Source organism: Trichechus manatus, unplaced genomic scaffold, assembly GCF_000243295.1.
Source record: "Trichechus manatus latirostris isolate Lorelei unplaced genomic scaffold, TriManLat1.0 scaffold00041, whole genome shotgun sequence".
Lineage (NCBI taxonomy): Eukaryota > Metazoa > Chordata > Mammalia > Sirenia > Trichechidae > Trichechus > Trichechus manatus.
In genome coordinates, this window is record NW_004443977.1 from 7492456 (window position 1) to 7506804 (window position 14349).

A 14349-nucleotide genomic window follows, 5' to 3' on the forward strand; every position below is an offset into this window, starting at 1 on the left:
GCTTTTCAGACCAAGATTAAACGGGCCTATAAAACAATAACACATGTGAAGAATGTGCTTCTTAGTTCAATCAAATATACGAGACCAAATGGGCAACTCCTGTCCAAAAGCAAGATGAGAAGGCAGGAAGGGACAGGAAAACTGGATGAATGGACACAGGGAACCCGGGGTGGAAAGCGGGAGAGTGCTGTCACATTGAGGGGATTGCAACTGATGTCACAAAACAATATGTGTGTACATTTTTGAATGAGAAACTAATTTGAGCTGTAAACTTTCAGCTAAAGCACAAATTAAAAAATACAACCTCCTTATCCCGAAATCACTGTTCTGTGCCCTGCATCTTTTTTTTTAGTAAGATATTTTGCTATTTCTTTTGTGTGGGGGTAGTATCTCTTTGTGTGTGGTGAATATATATGTGTGTGTGTGTGTGTGTGTGTGTGTGTGTGTGTGTGTGTGTATGTGTATATATATATAAACCCAAACCCATTGCCGTTGAGTCGATTCCGACTTATAACGACGCTACAGGACAGAGTAGAACTGCCCCCATAGGGTTTTCAAGGAGTCGCTGGTGGATTTGAACTGCTGACCTTTTGGTTAGCAGCCAAGCTGTTAACCACTGTACCACCAGGGCTCCACTGTATATATATATAAACAGTTGCCATTTCAACATTTTTTACATGTACAATTCAGTGACATTAATTATGTTGTACAGTCATCACCTACATCTTTAACAGTCCTTTATTCCCTTTCCGCAAATGCCATCCTGGGTACAAACAGGGTTAAGAAGACACTCTCTCTGAGTAGCATCGTAGTCTCATTTTAGCAGGGACATTTTATGGGTTTCTTTTTTTTTTTTTTTATTGTAGTTTAAGTGAAAGTTTACAATTCAAGTTAGTCTCTCATACAAAAACTTACACATACATTGTTATGTGACCCTAATTGCTCTCCCTATACTGTGACAGCACATTCCTCCTTTCCACCCCTGATCTCTCGTGTCCATTCAACCAGCTCCTGACCCTCTCTGCCTTCTCATCTCACCTCTGGACAGAAGCTGCCCATTTAGTCCCATGTATCTACCTGAGCTAAGACGCACACTCTTCACAAACATCATTCCATGCCCCACAGTCCAGTCCAATGTTTGTCTAAAGAGTTGGCCTCGGGAATTGTTTTAGTTCTGAGTTGACAGAGAGTCAGGGGGCCATGCTTTCTGGGATTCCTCCAGTCTCAGACCATTAAGTCTGGTCTTTTTACTAGAATTTGAGTTCTGCATCCCACCCTTCCCCCAGTCCATTAGGGACTCTCTGTTGTGTTCTCTGTGAGGGTAGTCATTGGTGGTAGCCGGGCACCATCCAGTTCTTCTGGTCGAAGGCTGATAAAGTCTCTGGTCTATGTGGCCCTGTCTGTCTCTTGGGCTAATACTTTCCCTGAGTCTTTGGTGTTCTTCATTCTCCTTTGCTGCAGGTGGTTGGGACCAATTAACGTATTTTAGATGGCCACTTGCTAGCTTTTAAGACCCCAGACGCCACTCACCAAAGTAGGACGCAGAACATTTTCTTAGTAAACTTTGTTATGCCAATTGACCTAGATGTCCCCTGAAAGCATGGTCCCCAGACCCCCGCCCCTGCTACTCTGTCCCTGAAAGTGTTTGATTGTATTCAGGAAACTTCTTAGCTTTGGTTTAGTTGCATTGTATTAGCAGGGACATTTTAGAAATAAATGCTTTAACTCCCAGGAGACACTCCAAGCCCATCAGGTCTGTGGGAGCAAAACGCAGGAGCTGGTGGCAGGACCAAGGGTGTGAACTTGGGGGCTTTTGCATCCCCCTCTAGCATTTCCATTTGTCCCCTATCTTTCTTATGGACAACTGGCATTATCTCAACGCATGTCAAAAGCTCTGCAAAGATGACTTCCAAAACCTATCCATGCTGCCCCTTCCAACCTTGGTAAACCACACTGAGGCTGGTCTTTACAGGTAGAGCTCAGACCTCCCTTCTGAGATGGACGGTGGATTTGACCAAAACAAAGGAGCTCCAGCTCCACAAAATAAAGGCCCTTGTCTTCTCCCCCTCCTCCTCTGGGACCCCACAGTGCAGCTCAGCATGGGATCAAGTCCTCAGCGGGGCTAGCAAAGACTTGGTGACAGGGTGATTGATGGAATCCCACCCTCTACCACCCTCTCTCCCATTCCTGCTCTGGCCCAGGGCCACCATCCGGGTGCCTGAGGGGTCTGCTTTTCTTTGTTGAGTCAGCACCAATGAGTCAGGGCCAAGATCAGCTGAAGGTGGGAGTACAACTGTAGGAAATTGGGGCGGGGGGTGGGGGTGGGAGTAGAATCTAGTGGCCCAAAGGAAGACATGGCAAGGAGTATCTGAGGGGAGGGCACTTGGGAATTTGGTCATAGGAGGCTGAGCAGGGGGCTCCAGTGACGAAGTGGATCCTCTCTGACCTGCTGATGTAATTGGCCATTGGCTGTTGGTGGGACACTTTCTTGTACCAAAACACAAGGGGTTACCCAATTCATGGAGCCCCATGGTGTAGTGGTTAAGAGCTCAACTGCTAATCCAAAGGTTGGCAGTTCGAATCTACCAGACGCTCCTTGGAAACCCTGTTTAAGGCTTTAAAATTCATGGCAACCCCATGTGTGCAGAGTAGAACTGCGCTCCATAGGGTTTTCAAGACTGTGACATTTTGGAAGTGTTACCATGAGTTGGAATTGATAGGCAACTGATTTAAGACCCTAAAAGATCCCAGTCTTTTCCCTTTACTGCTTAAATTCTGCCCTTTTAGAGATGTCAAAATGGAATCAAATCTCCATGAACTCTGCTAATGGAAGACGAGAAGGCAGGTGAGTGCTGCCTGACACCTCATACACCTCACCAGCAATTCAGCCATGTCCTTTTGCCAGAGCTGCAGAGGATCCAAACAAAGGAAGCTATATATATACGGGTTGTACATACTGGTAGTGGTGCAGGAGAAGAGTTAGATAGAAGGTAGACAGAAGGACAGACAGAAGTTAAGAGAAACCCATCTTCCAATAAGACTTAGGGAGGGGGGAAGGGAATGGGAGGAGGTAAACCAATGATGCTATTTCTTTGCTAATAGCAATGAACCACAGAGTTCACAGCATCCTAGAATCATGTTGTTGGAGTGTACCTTAGAGGTTGTCTCATCCAGTTCCATCACTTTAAAGAGGAGATAGAGATTCAGAGAAAGGAAGTGACTTGTCCAATGTCATACCACCAGATGATGACAGAGCTAAGAGTCCAACCCAGAGCTCTTTCCATGACATGAACCCAGGAACAAATTTGGAACAAGCCTTGGGAGGAGTTCAGGGTTGTTTTGGTCACAGGTTTGGGGATAAGAGATTCATTACTGGCCAGGGTCTGAGAGATGCTGGGGGCCCTTGGTTTGTCATGCCTATTTCTCTAAAGGAATCAGTCTCCTTTCAGATCCACTGAACTTTCTAGCCTTTTTCATTCCCAAGTACTGGGTCATCGAGAGAGGGCCATGGAGAGTGAAAATGTCCCCTCAGAAAGGGTCTTGAATTTCTACATCATGGAAGAAGGGAAATGGTATGGAAGAATGCAGAAGAGTCTGTCTGCTGCAGTGTATGAGTAGGTAAAGGATATGGGAAGTCTGCCTGTGCCCCACAAATACCATTCTATGGAAGGAGCTGGGTTCCATTCTTGGAACCATTCTGGACCCTTGCTTTTTTATTAGAAGGCTGAGGAGGCCTGTTGTGAGGATTAGTAGGATAAAATGAACAAAATTCCCTGGGACCAGGGGCTGCAAAGCTGAGTCCAGAGCCACATGATGAGGCCACATCCCACCAGCAGGCTTCCCCAAGAGAGGCCTCCTTCCCTGGCCACCACTTCTGTGGTGACTTCCATCCACATATAAAAATCTCCCTGCAAGAGCAGGAAGGCTTTCTGCTTTGGTGGCACATTTCTCACACAGTGAGATAGGGACTCTGGAGAGGAAAGTAGCTGGAGCAGACCTCCTGCACCCTGGGGGACCTTCTCCTTTGTGTGCCGGGCATTCGCTCCACTTTTCCACTTCTTCCTCCAAAGGTTAAGAGCACAGTACAAATAGCTTTCTTAACCCTACAAGAATAGGGCAGTGATGAAAACAGGTCCTGGTCTCAAAATTGAAGACCTAGGACAGTTATAACCACCTGGAACTGTCACAAAGTCTCAGCGTGTCCCAGCTGGACGAGAACTTGGAGATGGCCCAGTGCACCACAGAGTTTAAGAGGCTGAGCTCAGGTATCAGACTATTTGCATTCCAGTACTAATTCTTCTTGGTATCTTTCTTTCTTTGGGCAATTTTCCTAATCTCTCCAGGCCTCTGTTTCCTCAGTAAAATGAGGATAACAATAATACCCACGTCACAGGGTTGTTGTGAGGATAAAATGAAATCATTTTTATAAAGTGCTTAATCTGACACACATGGAACACTCAGTCAGTGTTTGTGTTTTCTATAGTTGTCCTTATGTTATTATTTCCTCACTTTACAGACATGGAAACTAAGGCTGACAGAGGTTATCTATTTATTAGAGTCACAAAACCAGCCTCATTGTGTGTAAACATTTTCATTGATTTAGAAAAAGGGACATGTAGGCATCTGGACATGAGCCAGGTAAGGCTAGCTTCCATTACAGTAACAACTCTGAAAGATGTGGGCTTAAAGCAGAAAATATTCATTTCTTGCTCACACTCCATGTTCACTGTGGGTGAGCTGAGGACTATGCTCCTGTCATCATTGCCCTCATTCCAGGACCTGGGCAGACAGAGCACATACTGGCTGCCACAGCATCAGCCTGGAAGGACTCAGATTACGTCTGACCACATTTCTTGGTCAAAGCCAGCCACATGGCCATAGTCGAGTCCAACAGTGTGGGTAAGCATCATCCTCTTACAGGGAGGTAACAAGATAGCGATGAAGAGTGAGAAAATTTATCACAATCTGCTACATAAACAAAAATGGTCTTCATGTGAGCGATTCTCTGACATGAATCAGTTGAAACACCTGCCCCAATAAGTCAAAACCGATATTAAAAACTATGAGGCTTTCCCACAACATTAAAGAGTGTCAATTGGTGCCCACTCCCTGAAATAATTTCTTAAAACTCCAAGATTATGGACAAGATCAAAACCTTTATTCCTTGGAAACCAGCCATACAGTCATCTGTCTCATCCTTGGATGAGAAGTTTCCCCTTGTACTAGAACATCACAGATGGCTCACCTTCCCTCTTCCATCCCCTGTATTAGTTTCCTAGGGATGCCGTAACAAAGTACCACAAAGTGGGTGGCTTTACACAACATAAATTTATTCTCTCACAGTTCTGGAGGCCGGAAATCCAAATCATCATGTTGGCCAGGCCATGTTCCCTCCGAAGTTTCTAGGGGAAGATTCTTTCTTGTCTCCCCCAGCTTCTGGTAGTCCCAGGTGGTTCTTCGCTTGTAGATACACATCTTCACATGGCTCTCCTTCCTCTGTGTGTCTCTGTCTCTGTGTCTCTTCTCTTTTACAAGGACACTGGTCTGGTCATTTGGTGTCACAGTGGTTAAGAGCTCAGCTGCTAACCAAAATGTCAGCAGTTTGAATCCACCAGCTGCTCCTTGGAAACCCTATGGAACGGTTCCACTCTGCCCTATAGGGTTGCTATGAGTTGGAATCAACTCGACAGCAACAGGTTTGGTGTTTTTTTTTTTGGTCATTTAGGATTAGGACCCACCCTACTCCAGTATGACTTCATGTTAACTTAACCAATAACATCTTCCAATACCCTATTTCCAAACAAGGTCACATTCACAGGCACAGGGGTTAGGACTTCAACGTATCTTTTTGAGGGACACAATTCAGTCCATAACACTGCCATCCCATCCCATTCCATATCCTTTGTGGTTCATTCCATTAACCACTGTTGAGTTAGTGCTGACCGCTTGTCTAAATGGTAGAAACGGAGGAGAAAGAGACACAGTCCCTGTCCTTTAGGAAGGGGGAAACTGCCTTCTAATGGGCAGTAAAGCAGTAAAGTCAACAACATAAGGTAAGTGCTGATATGGTCTGGGAGCTGTGGAGCCACAAAGAAGGGTCACCTTATCTAGTCTAGAGGTGTCAGAAAAGCTCCATATGGGAAAGCTGATGTCACTGGAACTTCCTTCCTAAGCAGGGGTGGGAATTATGCAACTGGATGAGGTTGTGGAATGAAGTTGGGGGACAAAAAATTAGGTCCTTTAAGAAGTAAGTGTTCACAAAACAGTTTCCGAGGCCAACTCTTCAGACAGGGAAGATAAAATGATACTCGTGAGGAGTGTGCCTCCTAGCTCAAGTAGATACAAGAGACTAAACGGGCAGCTTCTGTCCAGAGGTGAGATGGGAAGGCAGCGAGGGTTAGGAGCTGGTTGAAGGGACATGGGGAATCAGGGGTGGAAAGGAGGAGTGTGCTGTCACAGTATGGAGAGAGCAATTAGGGTCACACAACAATGTATGTATAAATTTTTGTATGGGAGACTAACTTGAAATGTAAACTTCACTTAAACTACAACAAGAAACAAACAACAACAAAAAAGAAGTAAGTGTTCAGGTTTCCTGGTATTTCTCATTTATCAGCAAGCATCTTTTCTGGGTGTTAGGTGTTGCTAATAAGCCAAGCAGTTAAATGACACAGCAGTACCCTTCTGGGCTTCACTAAGCTGAAGCAGAGGTTCTCAAAGGTCCATGGACTTTTGAGAAACTCTGCCCACAGGTGAGTCTCCTAGAGAGCTTGTTCCCAACACAGACTCGAAGTGTGGGACCCAGAAACTGGCTTTGGAAACAAATGCCCCAGGATATTTTTATCACTTGATGTTTGAGGGTTATGGCTTAAAAGGCAGCCGGAATATTGACGCATGTGGACCGAGGGACCAGGAAAGATGGGAGGAGTGTATTGAACAAAGAAATACATTGGAGTAAAAAATATTTGTGTTACCTATGAGTCAGGGGCCAATGTCCTTTGAAGTGTGGTACAAAGGTTAGAGAACTTGGCATTTCTTTTTCAAGGCTACTGCTGCATTCATTTCAGGATTATCTCTCCAAACCTGCGTTCTTATGCTAACATGATCTTTTTGACTTTTTAAAATCTATGTTGCCTTTTATCTCTTCCAGTAAAACAATTTAATGGCAAAACCTAGTTCCTGCTTTGTATACAACAGCCAATTAGGGGTAAAGGTGATTTGTGAATGAGGAATAATGACATCTCTATGTTGGCTTAGAGTTTACCAAACGCTTAGATTGTCCTGTTTGATCTTTACCCAATACTGTGGGGGTAGGTGTTCTTATTAGTCTTGTTTTGCAGTGGAGGAAACTGAGTTTGGAGAGAATAGGCAATCTGCCCAAGGTAACTTAAGGTAGCTAGCAAGCTAACCATGCTGAAAAATGAAGAGACTGTCAGACTCTAGTGATCCTAGACCCCTGCTGGCACAGTGGTTAAGAGCTCTGCTGCTAACCAAAAGGTTGGCAGTTTGAATCCACCAACCGCTCCTTAGAAACTATATGGGGCAGTTCTACTCTGTCCTATAGGGTGGCTATGAATTGCAATTGACTTGATAGCAATGGGTTTGTTTTTTGGTTTTGTAGTGATCCTGGGTGAGCACTTATGGCCAGACTGATTCTGGCAGAACTCATCCCTTCAGGAAAGGGCATGAACTCCACTCTGATCACTATCCTCCCCTTTAATCCTGGCATCCCTGAACACTGATAGATCAGGAAGAACGAGGAGGTCCAGGGGAGTGTGAGGGAGAAGAAGCAGAAGGTCAAAGGAAAGGTCGGCAGACATTTTTCCTAAACTCAGGGAGTGTCTGCAGTATGCCAGGCCAACACTGGCAGAACTATAAAGAAGGCATCCTTAGGCAGTGCAAATGGTTAACATGCTCAGCTGCTAACCAAAAGGTTGAAGGTTCAAGTCCAACCAGAGGCACTTCCAAAGAAAGGCCTGACAATCTACTTTGAAAAAATGAGTCACTGAAAACCCTACGGAGCACAGTTCTACTCTGACACACATGGGGTCGCCATGATTTGGAGTCATCTCGACGGCAACTGGTTATTATTACTGTTATATTCGACTGGATGGACTAAGCTAAGGCCGGTGCTTTCTGGAGCTCACAGGGCCTGGGCTGGATGGGCCTGAGGGATGCAGGCTAAGAACTCAGCAAGTACAGGAATTAAGTAGATAAACACAGGCAATCAATGCATAATGCATGGACACTTGCACACACCAAGGCCAGTGAACGCACGTCTGACAGGGTGGCCCAGGTTCTTATGTGCTCTCTGAGGTGTAAGGCTAGGGGCAGTCACCAGTGAGCCATATGTGGCCACATCCTGTAAAACAGCCACAATCTGACTCTTTGTCTTGCCTTTCAGCCCTCCCTTGGGTCTCTAGAGGGAAAGAGAAGGTGAGACTCTATGACTACGAAGCTTTGCTTACTGGCCATCTGGCTGCCAGCCTTCACTCACCATCTACATGTATATTCCCAGCACTGAACTGTCACTCCAGTCCCTTCCTCCAACCCACAATCGCACATGAAAATGAGGTTTCTGGGAAAGCAGTTGGGTTGTGCTGTTACTGAAACAAAGGCCTGATGGGCATCAGCTTGCAGCCCCTACCCTAACTTAAATTCTCAATTTCTTTCTACTTCTGCCTAGCTAGCCTTTAAGAAAGGAGCTATGGTGGTGCAAGCGGTTAAGCATTTGGCTGCTAACTGAAAGGCTGGCAGTTCAAACCCACCCAGTGGCTCCACGGGAGAAAGACCTGACGATCTGCTTCCGTAAAGATTACAGCTGAGAAAACCCTATGGGCCATTTCTACTCTGTCTCGTGAGGTCACTATGAGTCGGAATTGACTCCACGGCACCTCATAACAGCGATAGCCTTTAAGGAGCTCCCTTCACTCCCCCTCCTTCCACCTCCTTCTCCACCTGGTCCCCCATGCCACAGTTTACTTAATAGTGATTCTCTCTGGGAAACCTTGGAAGGGGGTTTTGCGCAGAGCTTGGTGATTTATGGAGTTGGTGGAGGTACTGGGAGGGGAGGGGCAGCCCCTTCCATAGCACATTATTTCAGGATGAGGGGCTAGACTCCCTCATCTCCTATCACCTCGATGCATCACAACATCTGTCTGGGTGGAAGTGACAGTGCCAATATGGTGGGGCACAATCTGTTCCCATGTGAGGCCTGGTGTCTTCAGAGGAAGCGTTGGCTTAGGAGGTAGAAATGAGTGTTCCGACCTCTGCTGAACTATCCAGCAGCGCCTGCTACCTAGTAGCTGTTCAGAGTTTAGGAAAACCTTGGAGTCCTGAAAAAAGAAGACAGCAAAAGAAAACTGCGAGGTCAAAACTAATATACGTTTAATTAAAACTTATGTCAGCTTCGTTAATTATTAAACTTAGCGTTTAAAAATTCACATGATGGTAAATTTTAGCTGAGGTTTTCATATTTTGCAGCAATTCCAATAAACACAACGGGAATCAGAGGCAACCATAAATTTAATGTTATTAATGGGCAAACCACTTCAAAAGCAAAATTAGGAATATGCTTTAGCGATTGTATGACCAAACCGTATTTAACGTGGGTACATTTGGACATGTTTGATATGATGTGGACATGTTCCAAAAGAACAAGTGCCCAGGGCATAGAAAGGTCTTAACGGGTCCTGCCAACAAGCCTGGACAAATCACTTTCTTTGCCTGACTACTTCTTTTGTTTGGTGAGGGCACTGATTGGAAGCTCTCTCAGTCTCAATCTAAAAATTGGCACCATTTTCATCACATCACGTTCAGGGTGCATACTATCAACCTATGGATGACTTACCACCGTTGACAGTGATCTTGGTCACCTGGCTGAGGTAGTGTTTGTCAGGTTTCTTCACTGTAAAGTTACTCCTGTTTCCCCCTTTCCACACTGTGCTCTTTGGAAGGAAGTCACTATGCACAGCCCATACTTAAGGATTTTTGCTCCCCCTCATTGAGGGCAGAGTATATACACAAATTATTTGGAATTCATCTGCACTGGAACTTTGTCTCTTTCCCCCTATTTATTTATTTATTCAATGATTTATTTGTAGCAGTATGGACTCATGGATATTTATTTTATACTTTGGGTTATGATCTAAAATCCTACTTTATCTATTTTGTTGCTAAAATTGTTACAGCTTTCGCCATTGGGAGTTCTTTTCATTGGCTCCTGTGTCTCTGACATACTCTCATCCATATAAGTTTTTTGGGGGGCAGTGGGTATGTGGAGGTAAGGGTTTGAGCACTTTCTCACTTTCTGGCACAAGATGCTCCAAAGTCATCTTGCATATTTTCTGTCCTAGTCCTTGAAGCAGCCATTTCTCCAACAAGCCCTGGTTCCTTTTATTGGAAAATGGTCTTAGTAACCAAGATCTGCGTACTAAGTGTGCTCATTGCTACTAGGGTGTCAAGTCATTTTTTTTTTTTCCCAAGTCACATTTTTAATTCGCTGAAATCATGCAGGGCCCCATTATTCCAGTCCCTCCTTTTAAATTTTTTAGCTCCCTAACAATTCCTTACAGTTTCTTCAAAAGGTTTTGGGGTTTTTCCCTTTTTTATCTGGGCCCACAGTTTGCCCAAGTCCTTCCAATTCTTTGTGCCTCAGCTCTCCTTCTGCTACCACACCCCACTACAGCTTTTCAACATCCCTGTCTCTTGTTTCCTGCTGCAGAAGGCTCCAAAAGCTCAAGTGCAACAGAAGCCCAAGTTATTCTCAGAAACAGAATTCCACAAAAAATGAGCAGGATGGAACTAGGAAGGGAAGACAGTATCTATATAACATCTCTAAAAAAATATATATAGTTTTGTGGTTTGAGTCCACATAGCTTGACAATCTGAGTTTTATTAGGGCTGCTCTTTTTAAGGTTCTGACTTAGGTACCAGGATTGGGTTTTGTGATTCAGGGACAGCACAGCATCTGTGAAGCAGGTATAGAGAAGCATTGAAGATGGGTGGTTCTTTGAGACCACTTCATCCAGCCTTTCCACCACAATTTTATAGTCAAGGAAACTGAGACTCAGAGAGGGAAAAATTTTGCCCAGGGATATATGGCTCATTAAAGACAGAGCTGGGTCTAGAAGAATTTCTGATGGCTGATCTAGTGCTCTTTCTGCTATTGTGTTAAGGGCCCAGGTAAGATTTCATTTTTTAAGCAAGTTTGCCTTAACATGCCCCGCACCCACACAAACTTCCAACTCTACCCTGGTGGAGGGGCAGACTTGTTTTTCAAAGGTGTACGGGATTTGGAACCAGTAAGACCTGCTTTGAAAACCTGGCCCTACCCCTTAACAGGTATTTGATCTCAGGAAACCCCTCAGAGTCTCAGTTCCCGTATCTGTAAAAATGGATGTGACACCGGGCCCACAGGTGTGTTTAGCAGCTCAGGTGAAAGCATGGATGTGGAAGCATTGAGAGCGTGCCAAGCACATAAAGTTGCTCGGTATCTGTTCAAGAAATCTAAATTTGCTAGGATCGTTCTCCTGTAACTTCTCAGCTGTACATCTTGTATCCTGAAACAAATAGAAAGTTCCTTGATTACTTTTACTTTCATATCATATCTCTACAGAGCTGGACATCAGCAGGTGCTCAAAACTCCTGGCCAGATAAAGGAATGCCACAAAGAACAAAATCTGCTCTTTGGAACTCACCTCACAGGGGGGCCGTGGAGAGGCACAGGGTGCTGTAGAATCTTCTGAAGTGTTTATGCCATCTGAAGAAGTTCTTTTACGCAGGTATGTGGGGGCAGATTGAGGCAGCCCCTGTGGTGCAAACGGTTACGTGCTTGGCTATTAATTAAAAGACTGGCTGTTTGAACCCACTCAGAAGCACCTCGGAAGAAAGACCTGGTGATCTGCTTCTGAAAGATCACAGCCATGAAAACCGTATGGCGTGCAGTTCTACTCTGCAACACATGGGGTCACCACGAGTCAGAATCGACTCAGCGCAACTGGTTTGGTTTTGATTTTGTTTGAGGCAGATTGGGACTGTAACAGCTGAGCCAACCTCACATTTTACCAAATGAGAAGACTAAAGTCTCAAGAAGGGGAGGGAATTGTTTAAGGCCCCCCCAGAGAGGGACCTGCTGAGCCGGCCTCTGCCCTCTGGCCAGAGTGGAGGCCAGATATAGGATGATGGGGCATGCAGCCCCTGCGTGTTCATCTTTTCCACCTGCCCGCCACTGGTTGGGGACTGGGCACCTTCACAGCTGAACAAGACACAGCAGGAAACCATGAATCAAGGGGGAGAAAGGCGTTGATGAAGTCAAGCTGACTTCTGGGCTTAATCCCTCTTCCTCTGCTTCCAGGCTTGCTGCAGCCTGTCGCCCTGCCTAGCAGAGTCTGGTATCTGTCCTTGGAGCTGGTGAGAGCAGGGAAAAGCCAGGGCCAGCTGGGCATGCATCAGGGAAAGTAAGAATCCTGAGACTGAGACTTACCACTCCTTGGGTGGGGTGCCCATTCTGCAGCAGGACTTTTATGGAAAGGGAAGTCTTCTTTGCAGTTGTTGTTGTTGGGTGCCTTCCAGTCGATTCCGACTCATAGCGACCCCATGTGACAGAGTAGATCTGCCCCATAGGGTTTCCTAGGCTGTAATCTTCACGGAAGCAGATCACCAGGTCTTTTTTCCCACGGAGCCACTGGGTGAATTCCAACCGCCAACCCTTCCATTCGCAGCCAAGCGCTTAACCATTGCGCCACCAAGGTTCCTTTCCTTTCAGGAAGTAAGTTTATCTGTAAGAGGCAGCCTGGCATAAAGCAGGCGTCAGCAAACTGTTTCTGTAAGGAGCCAGACAGTGAATATTTTAGGCTTTGCGGGCCGTTTAGTCTACAACTACTCAACTCTGGTGTTGGGGGGCAAAGCAGCCAGACAATACGAAAATGACTGGATGTAGCTGTGTTCTCATAAAACTTTATTTATGGGCACTAGAATTTGAATTTTGTATTATTTTTATGTGTCACAAAATATTAATCTTCTTTTGACTTTTTCGACTATTTAAAAATGTAAAAGCCATACTTACCTTGCTAGCTATACAAAAAGGTGTCAGGCCAAACCACAGGAGGTAGTTTTGTAGACCCCTGGCATATGGTGTGGACGTGAGAGTCAGACAGGCTTGGGGTCAGATTCCAGCTCAGCTATACACTTGGCTTTATGACTTTTTGTAGGTGACTTAACTTCTCTGAGCGTCAGTTTTCCTGTCTATAAATAGGGATAATAATCTCTATCTCATAGGGTTTTTGTAAGCATTAAATGAGGAAAAGAGTACAAAGAACCTCACAGGGACTATATGAGTTCCTCAGTAGGTGGAGGATATTATTATTGCTTTTATCAGTTATAAGAACAGTAGGAATGACAACTGAGGGGACAATGGTGGTTCAGTAGTAAAATTCTCACCTTCCATGAGGAGAACCTGGGTTCCATTCCCAGCCAATGCACCTCAGGCACAACCACCACCCATCTGTCAGTAGAGGCTTGCATGTTGCTACAATGCTGAACAAGTTTCAGCGGAGATGTACTAGGAAGAAAGACCTGACAATCTACTTCCAAATGTCAGCCAATGAAAATCCTATGGATCACTGACAACAGCAACTCGAAAGGTTAGAGGAGAAGCTTAGGGGGGCAGTGAGTTTAAGTCAATGGTGGTGGAAGAATTTGGAGAAGGATGTGAGAATGCTTGCACAACTTGAAGAATGTAATCAATGTCACTGAGTTGTAAATGTAGAAATGCTTGAAATGGTGTATGACTGTGTATATTTTCACTAAAAAAAAAAAAACCCAAAACCCTATGGATCCCGACAGTTTGATCCACAGCTGATCATGGGGATGGTGCAGACCCGGGCAGCACTTCTTTTCGTTGTGCATAAGGTCGCCATGAGTGGGGGCCCACCCAATGGCAGCTAACAACCCACCCTCCTTTTCCACCCAGAACTCTGAGTCTATTTATAAAGTAAGTCACAATAAGCTGTTAAAACAAGCTACAGCCCTGTGCTCTTGGCTATAATCAACTTGTCTCTTTTCTGTCCGGTTCACTTTAACACACACTCCTTAAGTGCCAACAGCAGGGCTCTGTCTGGGTGCACTGGGAGTAGGAAGATGAACCTGACACAGTTCCTGCCAACAAGATAGGGATCTCCCCAGGAGGGAAGATAAGGTTCAAACCCAAACAACCGTAAATCAAAGCCATCACCAGCAATAAGACCTCCCAGGGAGGCAATAGCATCTCCCATTTATTAAGTGCCAGGTCCCATGCTAAATTCTTCCTTTACATATGTTAATGTCATTTAACAGGATAGTAATCCCATA

At 45.1% G+C, this 14349-nt stretch overlaps 1 long non-coding RNA gene across 1 annotated transcript; it reads right to left on the bottom strand.

Annotated features, from left to right (window-relative positions):
- Positions 1-10482: 10482 nt before the first annotated feature.
- LOC111820554 (uncharacterized) lies at positions 10483-12719 on the bottom strand. The gene is made up of 3 exons (XR_002824081.1): positions 12485-12719; positions 11700-11810; positions 10483-11561 (listed from the first exon to the last, which is right to left on the bottom strand). It is a non-coding gene; the product is annotated as an uncharacterized LOC111820554 (long non-coding RNA).
- Between the last annotated feature and the right edge of the window lie 1630 nt (positions 12720-14349).